Source organism: Bufo bufo, chromosome 4 (genome assembly GCF_905171765.1).
Source record: "Bufo bufo chromosome 4, aBufBuf1.1, whole genome shotgun sequence".
NCBI classification, from domain to species: domain Eukaryota; kingdom Metazoa; phylum Chordata; class Amphibia; order Anura; family Bufonidae; genus Bufo; species Bufo bufo.
In genome coordinates, this window is record NC_053392.1 from 418,619,719 (window position 1) to 418,633,319 (window position 13,601).

The 13,601-nt window shown below is 45.2% G+C and overlaps 1 protein-coding gene across 1 annotated transcript in view; it reads left to right on the top strand.

Annotated features, from left to right (window-relative positions):
• Positions 1-13,601, top strand: part of QPCT (glutaminyl-peptide cyclotransferase) — a 624,483-nt gene that overhangs the window by 94,580 nt on the left and 516,302 nt on the right. The gene's annotated exons all lie outside the window — the stretch shown is intronic.

Here is a 13,601-nt window from a genome sequence, read left to right on the forward strand (position 1 = left end):
ATGGAAAATCTGCCCAAAAAAGTGAAATCTTTAAATTTAATCTACATGTTCCTATAATTCTTGTGGAACACCTAAATGGTTAAAAAAAGTTTGTAAAATCAGTTTTGAATACCTTGAGGGGTGTAGTTTCTATAATGGGGTCATTTTTGGGTGGTTTCTGTAAGGAATTATTCTTATCTTTCCCCCAAATGTGTACCCCAGGTACAAGACCTCGGTATTCAGCTTGATTTGATCCTTTATCTGGCCAGAGAGAGTGATAATGAGATATGACACAGTGCTGTGTAATTTCAAAATGACTCTGAATTTTATTATCCTTATGACACATATTTATAGTATTCAATGACGTGATCTTTACGTTAAACAGTAACACATGTTTTTAGCCAGCTACACCTTTATCTTATCTCTTTGCCAGAGTCCAAGGCTATCCATATATACGAGAAGAATCTTTTAGTCATATGGACTTTGACCCATTACGTGTCCATGCTTATGTAATTAATGTATGGAACATGATGTAATATAAACTTATATAAAAATAGGTTTTGGACTGAAATAGAACCTATCAATCCTCTCTTTAAAACCTATTTAAATATATCTATATAATGTGGGTTTTTCATTTTGTTCTTTTCTAGTTTTTTCCTTAGTTTGCTTGTAAGCCTTTAGATATTCTATATACTCTTCAGGAGTATAATCCTGAGGCTTTGTTTACCTCCTCTACCGGAGTATAGAGGGATGTTGAGTGTACCCCTCTTTTGGCCACATTGTTACATATGGTAAGAAGGGAGGGCACACACTGTAGACAACAGCAGACACTCACTATTGCAGCGACCCCGGCGAGTACCACTCCTAAAACATATCTTATTTGACCAAAGTCAGGTATCCAGCCAAAAAGCCAGTCCCACCAACCTTGGTCAACATCTTGTTTTATATGTTTTATCATCTCTTCTAGTTGGCCTATTTTATCTTTTATTCCACGGGAGTGATCTGATAGATTGGAACAACACATCCCTGGAACGCTGAGCATCCTATACCATGTTGGAGCAATAAATAGTCAATAGTTGCCCTATTCTGCAAGATAGCCTTTTCATACGATTGTATATCCAGCAGCATATCTTGCAGAACTGTACTAGTGATATTTATCTGTTTTACCATACAACAGGCAAGTTTTGATATTGTCCTGTGGTTATATATGGCCAACCCTGGTACTCCTATCAAAGATACCCCTTAACTCATGTATTCTGTTCTAGAGAGGAGATTCATATTATAATCACAATTTTCTGGTAGCTGCAGGGAAGTGTCTCTCGTGTGTCGTGTCTACGGCATACATATTAGGACATCATCAGACATCATCCACAACTCCATCCTCCGTCAGGCAAAACTCCATCAGACCTCAGACAAAACTCCGTCCTCCCTCAGACATCAGCCAAAACTCCATCAGACATCAGCCAAAACTCCGTCAGACATCAGCCAAAACTCCGTCAGACATCAGCCAAAACTCCGTCAGACATCAGCCAAAACTCCATCAGACATCAGCCAAAACTCCGTCGTCCCTCATCCAAAACTCTGTCGTCCCTCAGACATCAGCCAAAACTCCATCGTCCCTCATCCAAAACTCCATCGTCCCTCATCCAAAACTCCGTCGTCCCTCATCCAAAACTCCGTCGTCCCTCATCCAAAACTCCGTCGTCCCTCAGCCAAAACTCCGTCGTCCCTCGTCCCTCAGGGCTGTATGTGTAACCTGCATGTCGCAGAGCGGTGTACTGTGTAGCAGAGCTGTATGTGTAAACTGCATGTAGCAGAGATGTGTACTGTGTAGCAGAGCTGTATGTGTAACCTGCATGTAGCAGTGCTGTGTACTGTGTAGCAGAGCTGTATGTGTAACTTGTATGTAGCAGAGCTGTGTACTGTGTAGCAGAGCTGTATGTGTACCCTGCATGTAGCAGAGCTGTGTACTGTGTAGCAGAGCTGTATTTGTAACCTGCATGTAGCAGAGCTGTATGTGTAACCTGCATGTAGCACAGCTGTGTACTGTGTAGCAGAGCTGTATTTGTAACCTGCATGTAGCAGAACTGTATGTGTAACCTGCATGTAGCAGAGCTGTGTACTGTGTAGCAGAGCTGTATGTGTAACCTGCATGTAGCAGTGCTGTGTACTGCTGAAGCAGAGCTGTATGTGTAACCTGCATGTAGCAGGGCTGTGTACTGTGTAGCAGAGCTGTATGTGTAACCTGCATGTAGCAGAGCTGTATGTGTAACCTGCATGTAGCAGAGCTGTATGTGTATCCTGCATGTAGCAGAGCTGTGTACTGTGTAGCAGAGCTGTATGTGTAACCTGCATGTAGCAGAGCTGTATGTGTAACCTGCATGTAGCAGTGCTGTGTACTGTGTAACAGAGCTGTATGTGTAACCTGCATGTAGCAGAGCTGTATTTGTAACCTGCATGTAGCAGAGCTGTGTACTGTGTAGCAGAGCTGTATGTGTAACCTGCATGTAGCAGAGCTGTATGTGTAACCTGCATGTAGCAGAGCTGTGTACTGTGTAGCAGAGCTGTATGTGTAACCTGCATGTAGCAGAGCTGTGTACTGTGTAGCAGAGCTGTATGTGTAACCTGCATGTAGGAGAGTTGTAGGTGTAACCTGCATGTAGCAGAGCTGTGTACTGTGTAGCAGAGCTGTATGTGTAACCTGAATGTAGCAGAGCTGTGTACTGTGTAGCAGAGCTGTATGTGTAACCTGCATGTAGCAGAGCTGTGTACTGTGTAGCAGAGCTGTATGTGTAACCTGCATGTAGCAGAGCTGTATGTGTAACCTGCATGTAGGAGAGTTGTATGTGTAACCTGCATGTAGCAGAGCTGTGTACTGTGTAGCAGAGCTGTATGTGTAACCTGCATGTAGCAGTGCTGTGTACTGTGTAGCAGATCTGTATGTGTACCCTGCATGTAGCAGAGCTGTGTACTGTGTAGCAGAGCTGTATGTGTAACCTGCATGTAGCAGTGCTGTGTACTGCTGAAGCAGAGCTGTATGTGTAACCTGCATGTAGCAGGGCTGTGTACTGTGTAGCAGAGCTGTATGTGTAACCTGCATGTAGCAGAGCTGTATGTGTAACCTGCATGTAGCAGAGCTGTATGTGTATCCTGCATGTAGCAGAGCTGTGTACTGTGTAGCAGAGCTGTATGTGTAACCTGCATGTAGCAGAGCTGTATGTGTAACCTGCATGTAGCAGAGCTGTGTACTGTGTAGCAGAGCTGTATGTGTAACCTGCATGTAGCAGAGCTGTGTACTGTGTAGCAGAGCTGTATGTGTAACCTGCATGTAGGAGAGTTGTATGTGTAACCTGCATGTAGCAGAGCTGTGTACTGTGTAGCAGAGCTGTATGTGTAACCTGAATGTAGCAGAGCTGTGTACTGTGTAGCAGAGCTGTATGTGTAACCTGCATGTAGGAGAGTTGTGTACTGTGTAGCAGAGCTGTATGTGTAACCTGCATGTAGCAGTGCTGTGTACTGTGTAGCAGATCTGTATGTGTACCCTGCATGTAGCAGAGCTGTGTACTGTGTAGCAGAGCTGTATGTGTAACCTGCATGTAGGAGAGCTGTATGTGTAACCTGCATGTAGCAGAGCTGTGTACTGTGTAGCAGAGCTGTATGTGTAACCTGCATGTAGCATTGCTGTTTACTGTGTAGCAGAGTTGTATGTGTAACTTGCATGTAGCAGAGCTGTGTACTGTGTAGTAGAGCTATATGTGTAACCTGCAGGTAGCAGTGCTGTGTACTGTGTAGCAGAGATGTGTACTGTGTTACAGAGATGTGTGTGTAACCTGCATGTAGCAGAGCTGTGTACTGTGTTACAGAGATGTGTGTGTAACCTGGGAACTATAAAAAAGTGTAAAAAAAAATAAAATAATTAGATCACCCCCCTTTTCCCAAAATGAAAATAAAAGAACTGAAAAAATACACATCATGGGTGTCGCAATGTGTAAAATCACCCATTGTATAAAAATATATTCCCCATACGGCAAACAGCAAAACAGAAAAAAAAAGAGTCCAAATGTCCGATTCGTCGTTTTTGGTCGCTTCATTTGCTACAATTTTTTTTTATAAAAAGTGATCAAAAAGTCTTAAACACCCCAGAATGGTATGAGTGAAAAGTTCAGATTGCCCTGCAAAAAATGAGCCCCACCCAGCTCCGTAAACATAATTACAAAAAAGTTATAGGGGTTAAAATAAAAAATAAATAAATCAGATTCTGGAAATCTCCTGTCACTCCGAGTTACTCAGAATTGGTAGCCCTAATTAATAAATACATGCAACATGAATGTATATATGCCGCTTCACACAAAACTAGATCACAAGTGTTAGGCCTCTTACACATAAACGTTGTTGGTCGATTCCGTGCATTAGGGACAGCAATTTGCAGTCCCCAATGCACGGGCAACGTGCGTGCAGCGGCTGGGACAGATCAAGACTTATTCAACTTGAATGGGTCAGTGAGCATGTTCTACTTTTTTGCTGTGCGGAGGCACGGCCAGAAACACCACGGAAGCACTCTGTAGTGCTTCTATGGGGATCCGATCCGTGTTTACGTTCCGTTCAAGTGAATGGGTCGACATCACGGATGCGGGATGCACACGGCTGGTGCCCTGTGTATTGCGGAACCGCCGTATGTGGTCCACAATACAACCACAGGCACACAGCGGCCATGTGCAAGAGGCCTTACAAAGATGGGATTTATGGTGCACATCCTCTTATGCTTCCCATATTCCACAGATTTATATCACACAGCTACTTACAGTTGTGCTGATAAGTTTACATACCCTTGCAGAACTTATGATTTCTTAAAGGGGTATTCTCATCTTCACTTTTTTATACTTGCCTTTCTTGAGCGCGACGTTCACTTCCTGGATTCTTCTCCCGGCCGGGCCGTGCTTGCGCAGAAGACTGAAGATTTTCTCCCGGCCGGGGCGCTCAATGTCCTGAACGCGCACGCCGCCGCGCATGTGCCATGGTGACTTATTCCTGGCCTGTATAGTATAGAGTCGGCGTCCGCGGCTCTGTACTATACTGGCCAGGAAGAAGTCATCATGGCGCATGAGTGGCGGCATGCGTGTTCAGGACATTGCGCGGCGGGATTCAACAGGGGAGGTGGCCGTAACCAGGGGAGACCAAAGACAACATCAGGTAAGAGGTGACTTATTTTCTAAAAAAGGGTGGGAATTGGGTAATAAAATGTATTTAGAAAAATGATCACTGTCAAATCATTAACAGATTTAACAGTGATCAATATGATGGGAATACCCCTTTAACCATTGTTCAGAGAATATGAATGATAACACGGACACTTGTCTCTCGCTCATGGTTAGTGGTCGGCTGAAGCCATTTATGTCAAACAACTGTGTTTACTCTTTATAAATCATAATCACAACACAAACTCCCCAAATGACCCTGATCAGAAGTTTACACACCCCAGTTCTTAATACCATGTATTGCCCCCTTTAACATCAATGACAGCTTGAAGTCTTTTGTGGTAGTTGTGGATGAGGCTCTTTATTTTCTCAGATGGTAAAACTGCAGATTCTTCCTGTTGAAAATAAAAAAGCAATTCCACCACAGTTTTACAGGATTTTTATTTACGACATTCGATGTGCGATAAAACTGACTTACTTTTATTCTACAGGTCAGATCGAATCCGGCGATACCTTATATGTATAGTTTTTCTTGCGTTTTAATAGTGATAAAAAAATAAAATAAAAATCTGATTAATTTTTTTGTCGCCATATTTTGAGCCCTATAACTTTTTAGCAATTATGTGTACGGAGCTGGGTGAGGGCTCATTATTTGCGGGGCAATCTGAACTTTTCACTGATACCATTCTTGGGTGTTTAAGACTTTTTGATCACTTTTTATTTAAATTTTTGTAGCAAATGAAGCGACCAAAAACGGCGAATCGGACATTTGGACTCTTTTTTTTTTTCTGTTTTGCTGTTTGCCGTATGGGGAATATATTTTTATACAATGGGTGTTTATACACATTGTGAAACCCATGATGTGTATTTTTTTAGTTCTTTTATTTTCATTTTGGGAAAAGGGGGGTGATCTGAATTTTTATGGTTTTTTTTACACTTTTTTATAGTTCCCAGGTTACACAGCCCTGCTACATGCGGTTAGACACACTGCTCTATATACACAGTACACAGCTCTTCTACATGCAGGTTACACATACAGCTCTGCTACACAGTACACAGCTCTGCTACATGCAGGGTACACATACAGATCTGCTACACAGTACACAGCACTGCTACATGCAGGTTACACATACAGCTCTGCTACACAGTACACAGCTCTGCTACAGCCAGGGTACACATACAGCTCTGCTACATGCAGGTTACACATACAGCTCTACTACACAGTACACAGCACTGCTACATGCAGGTTAAACATACAGCTCTGCTACATGCAGGTTACACATACAGCTCTGTTACACAGTACACAGCTCTGCTACATGCAGGGTACACATACAGATCTGCTACACAGTACACAGCACTGCTACATGCAGGTTACACATACAGCTCTGCTACACAGTACACGGCACTGCTACAGCCAGGGTACACATACAGCTCTGCTACATGCAGGTTACACATACAGCTCTGCTACACAGTACACAGCACTGCTACATGCAGGTTACACATACAGCTCTACTACATGCAGGTTACACATACAGCTCTGCTACACAGTACACAGCCTGCTACATGCAGGTTACACATACAGCTCTGCTACATGCAGGTTACACATACAGCTCTGCTACACAGTACACAGCTCTGCTACATGCAGGTTACACATACAGCACTGCTACACAGTACACAGCACTGCTACATGCAGGTTATACATACAGCTCTGCTACACAGTACACAGCTCTGCTACAGCCAGGGTACACATACAGCACTGCTACATGCAGGTTATACATACAGCTCTGCTACACAGTACACAGCACTGCTACATGCAGGTTAAACATACAGCTCTGCTACATGCAGTTTACACATACAGCTCTGCTACACAGTACACAGCTCTGCTACATGCAGGTTACACATACAGCTCTGCTACATGCAGGTTACACATACAGCTCTGCTACACAGTACACAGCAATGCTACATGCAGGTTACACATACAGCTCTGCTACATGCAGTTTACACATACAGCTCTTCTACACAGTACACAGCTCTGCTACATGCAGGGTACACATACAGCTCAGCTACACAGTACACAGCTCTGTTACATGCAGGTTACACATACAGCTCTGCTACACAGTACACAGCTCTGCTACATCCAGGGTACACATACAGCTCTGCTACATGCAGGTTACACATACAGCTCTGCTACACAATACACAGCACTGCTACATGCAGGTTACACATACAGCTCTGCTACACAGTACACAGCACTGCTACATGCAGGTTACACATACAGCTCTGCTACATGCAGGTTACACATACAGCTCTGCTACACAGTACACAGCTCTGCTACATGCAGGTTACACATACAGCTCTGCTACATGCAGGTTACACATACAGCTCTGCTGCATGCAGGTTACACATACAGCTCTGCTACACAGTACACAGCCCTGCTACATGCAGGTTACACATACAGCTCTGCTACACAGTACACAGCCCTGCTACATGCAGGGTACACATACAGATCTGCTACACAGTACACAGCACTGCTTCATGCAGGTTACACATACAGCTCTGCTACACAGTACACAGCTCTGCTACAGCCAGGGTACACATACAGCTCTGCTACATGCAGGTTACAAATACAGCTCTGCTACACAGTACACAGCTCTGCTACATGCAGGGTACACATACAGCTCTGCTACACAGTACACAGCTCTGCTACATGCAAGTTACACATACAGCTCTGCTACACAGTACACAGCACTGCTACATGCAGGTTACACATACAGCTCTGCTACACAGTACACAGCTCTGCTACATGCAGGTTACACATACAGCTCTGCTACACAGTACACCGCTCTTCTACATGCAGGTTACACATACAGCTCTGCTACACAATACACAACACTGCTACATGCAGGTTACACACACATCTCTAGTACAGAGCTCTATTTGATGGCTACAGTTCTGTACACTCTACCAGCTGCTGTGCACATCTGACCCCTCCCACACACGTGACTCGTCACATGGTCATGACATCATCACAGGTCCTTTGCCTCTCCAGCAGCTAGCAGCTCTGTCAGGTGAAGAGTGTGTGTAGTAGGGCATATTTTGAGTTAGGGAGGACGAAGTTTTGTCTGATGTCTGACGGAGTTTTGGCTGATGTCTGACGGAGTTTTGGCTGATGTCTGACGGAGTTTTGGCTGATGTCTGACGGAGTTTTGGCTGATGTCTGACGGAGTTTTGGCTGATGTCTGACAGAGTTTTGGCTGAGGGACGACGGAGTTTTGGCTGATGTCTGACGGAGTTTTGGCTGATGTCGACGGAGTTTTGGCTGAGGGACGACGGAGTTTTGGCTGATGTCTGACGGAGTTTTGGCTGATGTCAGACGGAGTTTTGGCTGAGGGACGACGGAGTTTTGGCTGAGGGACGACGGAGTTTTGGCTGAGGGACGACGGAGTTTTGGCTGAGGGACGACGGAGTTTTGGCTGAGGGACGACGGAGTTTTGGCTGAGGGACGACGGAGTTTTGGTTGAGGGACGACGGAGTTTTCCCTGAGGGAGGACGGAGTTTTGTCTGAGGGAGGACGGAGTTTTGTCTGAGGTCTGATGGAGTTTTGCCTGACGGAGGATGGAGTTGTGGATGATGTCTGATGATGTCCTAATATGTATGCCGTACGTGTCTGCATTGCTGGGAATAGTGGTATCATTGCTAATGTCAGCCTAGCTATTGTACAGGGTCCCTCTGTAATATCGGCCGGTATATATGTGTGACTAGTATTCCCACAGGCCAATACCCATCCTGCTGGTAGAGGTACATGTTTGTCTAGGGATGGTACTGTTTTTGCAATATTACATTGCATATATATATATTTTTTTTTTCTAATACTATCTTTCTACAACTTTCTAGATTTCTATCATATTACTTTGCAGAGTCTCATATGTAGGACAGTTATAACGGGCATGATAAGGATTTACATATCCATATTTAACATCATGATCCTGCAAATCTGTGTCATTTGATTGGGAACGTAGGAGCCCCGTCCATACAGCTACTGGGGTGGGGACTGCAATTATCAAGGCACTACATTTCAGCCATCTCGAGGAATTTCCCGACTGCGTCATCTCGTTGGGGGTCAAGGCCGTCTGCCTCCGTTAGTACCCCTTCTGTATCTTCTTCGAGGTCAAGGCTGTCTGCCTCCGTTAGTACCTCTGGGCCTCGTTGGAGGTCAGGGCTGTCTGCCTCCGTTAGTACCTCCTGTCCTTCTTCAAGGCCAAGGCCGTCTGCCTCCGTTCCTGCCTCCTCTCTTTCTCTCACAAGCTTCACTCGGGTGGCGTGGATCCAAATTGGAGATTGTTCAGTCAGCACAGCTGTTCTGGTTACTGCAACGACGGTAGTAGGTGGGCTGTATACGAAATCACCTTGAGCTCTTCCTTTCTTCAGTGTTTCGACCACCATCTCATCCCCCACCCTATATGGGTGGGTGGGTTCCTGTGGAAAAGAGGGAGACTTACAAGCAACTTTGTCCTCAGTTTTGTTAAGTACCTGTATCAATTTGGTGACATAGTCTTCCCTAATCTGGTCTATGTCGCCTTCCTGTACCACTAGGGGGTGACTTGCCCAAGGAGTTGGAAAGGGCCTACCCATAAGGATCTCAATGCTGTTATGTCCTACTCCGTAGAAATGTGCTATTAAGATGGAAGCACTATGTTGGGGGAATGCATAACTTCCCCTCTTTGCAGACTAATTCTAATCCTGTCTTAGGATTTTTCTGCAATACTGGATAACACCAGTCTTGCTGTTCCTGTTCAGTCGCATACCACTGAAGATCAGTAAGCATTTGCAACATCTCAGGGGTTGGAGGTGCCAGACATAGCATCTCCCAATGGTTACACAAACCTGTGAGGTTGCATTTGGCCACTCGTTTCGCCACCTTATCTGCCAGCGCATTGCCCTGTGAGACATGATCCTTACCATCTGCTGCCGTGAATCCTCTCCTCTGCCAGATCATACCATGGTCCCACACTACCCCATGTGTGTACCTACTCTCAGTATAAATGGTGACAGGTCTGTCAGCATGTAGAATACATGCCCTAGTGAGTGCAATGAGCTCAGCTGCCTGCTGTGTTGAGTGCGGATGCCCTTGAGTAGGCCTACAACATCATGAGTGGTGTGCAAAAATGGTGTAATGTCACATTGTGAAAGGAGTTGCCAAATCTACCATCATAGCACAGGCTGCAAGAGAACACAGACATGCCGGCATCCCCTGGACAGAGGTGGGCTGTCACAACCAGACAGTTGAGAAGCTCTGACAGGAGCTTTCCTGATCCTCCTCCTTGAGTTTCTTTGTTTTGGTTAAGTTCCTCATCTCGTTAGTCTATCTCAGCTGTCATGCAGTTGGACTGATTGCTTCCCTTTAAGTTCCTCCCCATGATGCATTAGGTTGCGGCTTATACAACTTCCTGGAGTGTGTGTGCATGCTTTTTCTATTCCTCAGTCCTCTGCAAGATAAGTGCTGTTCCTTTATTTGTGATTTTCTGTCTGCTGGATTTTCAGGTGACCCTGACTCCCTCTGTGTCTTGTGTAGGGAGCCAGTGTTCGTGTCCCCTCACTATTGTAGGGTCTTCAGGTATTAGATAGCCGAGGTACGTGGATATGCGCCCATCCACCTTTGGGGTGTTTGCATAGGCTGAGCAATTAGGGAGAGTGGTAGGACTCATGTAGGGGTCTCCCTTTTGTTCCTTAGTTGTGGATCCAGTGAGTCATTAATTGTATTGCATTGTCTTGTTTCCTGTACACCATCCGTGACATTATAAGCCGCCAAAACCGTCTCAAGCATGGATCCGGTTTCACTTTTGGCTGAGCGCTTCCAGGGTATTTCATTGGAGGTAGCTGATCTCCGTAAGACTTTTTCTCAGTTTCAAGTGATTGGTTCAGCTTGCGTTCATGGAGTTTGTTCTGAGCCTAAGATCTCGCTCCCGGATACGTTCTCCGGGGGTAGTGAGTATTTTGTGCGTTTTAGAGAGGCTTGCAAACTCCATTTTCGCCTTCTTCCCCATTCCTCTGGTGATGAAGAACGGAGGGTGGGGATCATTATATCGCTGCTCAGGGGTAACGCTCAGTCCTGGGCCTTTTCGCTGCCGGAGGGGGCACGGCCCCTCCGTTCAGTGGATGAATTCTTTTTAGCCCTGGGTCAGATATATGATGATCCGGATCGTATTACTCTGGCTGAGTCTAGACTACGTCTGTTATGCCAGGGTAAACAATCCGCAGAGATATACTGCTCAGAATTTCGGAGATGGGCAGCTGATACTGGTTGGAATGATGCTGCACTCCGAAGTCAATTTTGCCATGGTCTTTCTGAGGGATTAAAAGATGCATTTGCCTTTCATGAGAGACCTACCTCCTTGGATTCTGCTATGTCTCAGGCCGTTCGTATTGACAGGCGTCTTAGAGAGAGAGGAGAGATCTCTCCTTCCTGTCATACTCAGTCCCGGGACAGTGCAGCGGTCTCTTTCTGTGCGCAGGGGTCTCAGTCGCTGTCAGCCCCTTCTGAGCAGGAGCCGATGCAGCTGGGGTTGATTGCCTCTGACAATAGAAGATTCAGCCCGCATGGGAGGGTTTGTTTTTGTTGTGGAGGTATAAATCATTTGGCAAATGTTTGTCCCTCTAGGAGATTCAGGCAGTTTTCTGGGAGTAATAAAGAAACAAAAAGGAAAAAATCTTTTAAAAATGTTCCGTCTGTTACTATTGGCAGGGTTGAGGCGGAAATTGAAGGTTTTCCGTTTGCTTGTAGTTCCCGTTTTGTCCTGCCTGCTAGGGTGGCGCTAGAGAGCAAAAGCATTTTTTGTGAGATTTTTGTGGATAGTGGAGCAGCTGTCAATTTCATTGATAATCAATTTGCAATAACTCATGGTTTCCAGGTATGCACTTTGGGAAAGGATATTCCTGTTTTTGCTATTGATTCCGCTCCACTTTCTCAGAAATCATTAAAGGGCATAGTTCACAATATCCGTTTAATTGTGAGTGATGCTCATGTTGAGGATGTGTCATGTTTCGTCCTTAGCGGTTTGCCTACTCCTCTAGTGTTGGGGCTACCCTGGCTCACTAAACATAACCCCACCATTGATTGGCAAGCGAGGCAAATAAATGGTTGGAGTGACTTTTGCAGAGAGAATTGCCTCATGACATCTGTTTCTGAGGTTTCTACTAAGACTGTACCACCTTTTCTCTCTGAATTTTCGGATGTCTTCTCTGAGAGTGGAGTTCAGGATTTGCCCCCGCACAGGGAGTACGATTGCCCTATTAATCTCATCCCAGGCGCCAAGCTGCCTAAATCTCGTTTATACAATCTTTCCCAACCTGAGAGGGTCGCTATGCGTGCTTATATCTCTGAGAGTCTGAGAAAAGGACACATACGACCCTCGAAGTCACCTGTTGCCGCTGGTTTTTTCTTTGTTAAGAAAAAAGATGGTTCTTTAAGACCTTGTCTGGATTTCAGGGAGCTGAACAGTAACACTATTTGTGACCCTTATCCGCTTCCTCTGATCCCGGACCTGTTTAACCAGGTTGTTGGGGCTAAAGTCTTTTCCAAATTAGACCTAAGAGGGGCATACAACCTGGTCAGGGTCAGAGAAGGAGACGAATGGAAGACGGCTTTCAATACCCCTGAGGGCCATTTTGAGAATTTGGTTATGCCTTTTGGTTTGATGAATGCCCCAGCCGTTTTTCAGCATTTCGTGAACAGCATTTTTTATCATTTAATGGGAAAATTTGTATTAGTGTATTTGGATGACATTTTGATTTTTTCTCCTGATTTCAAGACTCATAAGGAACATTTACGTCAGGTCTTGCTTATCCTGCGGGAGAATAAATTATATGCGAAACTGGAAAAATGTGTGTTTGCGGTTCCAGAAATTCAATTTCTGGGGTTTCTTCTCTCCGCTTCTGGTTTTCGCATGGACCCCGAGAAGGTCCGCGCTGTGCTTGAGTGGGAGCTTCCTGAGAATCAGAAGGCGCTGATGCGTTTTTTGGGCTTTGACAATTATTACAGGAAATTTATTTTGAATTATTCCTCTGTTGTTAAACCACTCACTGATATGACCAGAAAGGGGGTAGATTTTTCTTCCTGGTCGGTAGAGGCGCGTAAGGCCTTTTCTAATATCACGGAGAGTTTTGCTTCCGCTCCCATCCTGGTACAACCTGATATTTCGTTACCCTTCATAGTTGAGGTTGATGCTTCTGAGGTAGGGGTGGGTGCGGTCTTGTCTCAGGGTTCCTCTCCTGCCAAATGGCAACCATGTGCCTTTTTCTCGAAGAAACTCTCCTCCGCAGAGAGAAATTATGATGTGGGAGATAGGGAATTGTTGGCCATCAAGTTGGCTTTTGAGGAATGGCGCCATTGGCTAGAGGGAGCCAGACACCCTATTACCGTGTTTACTG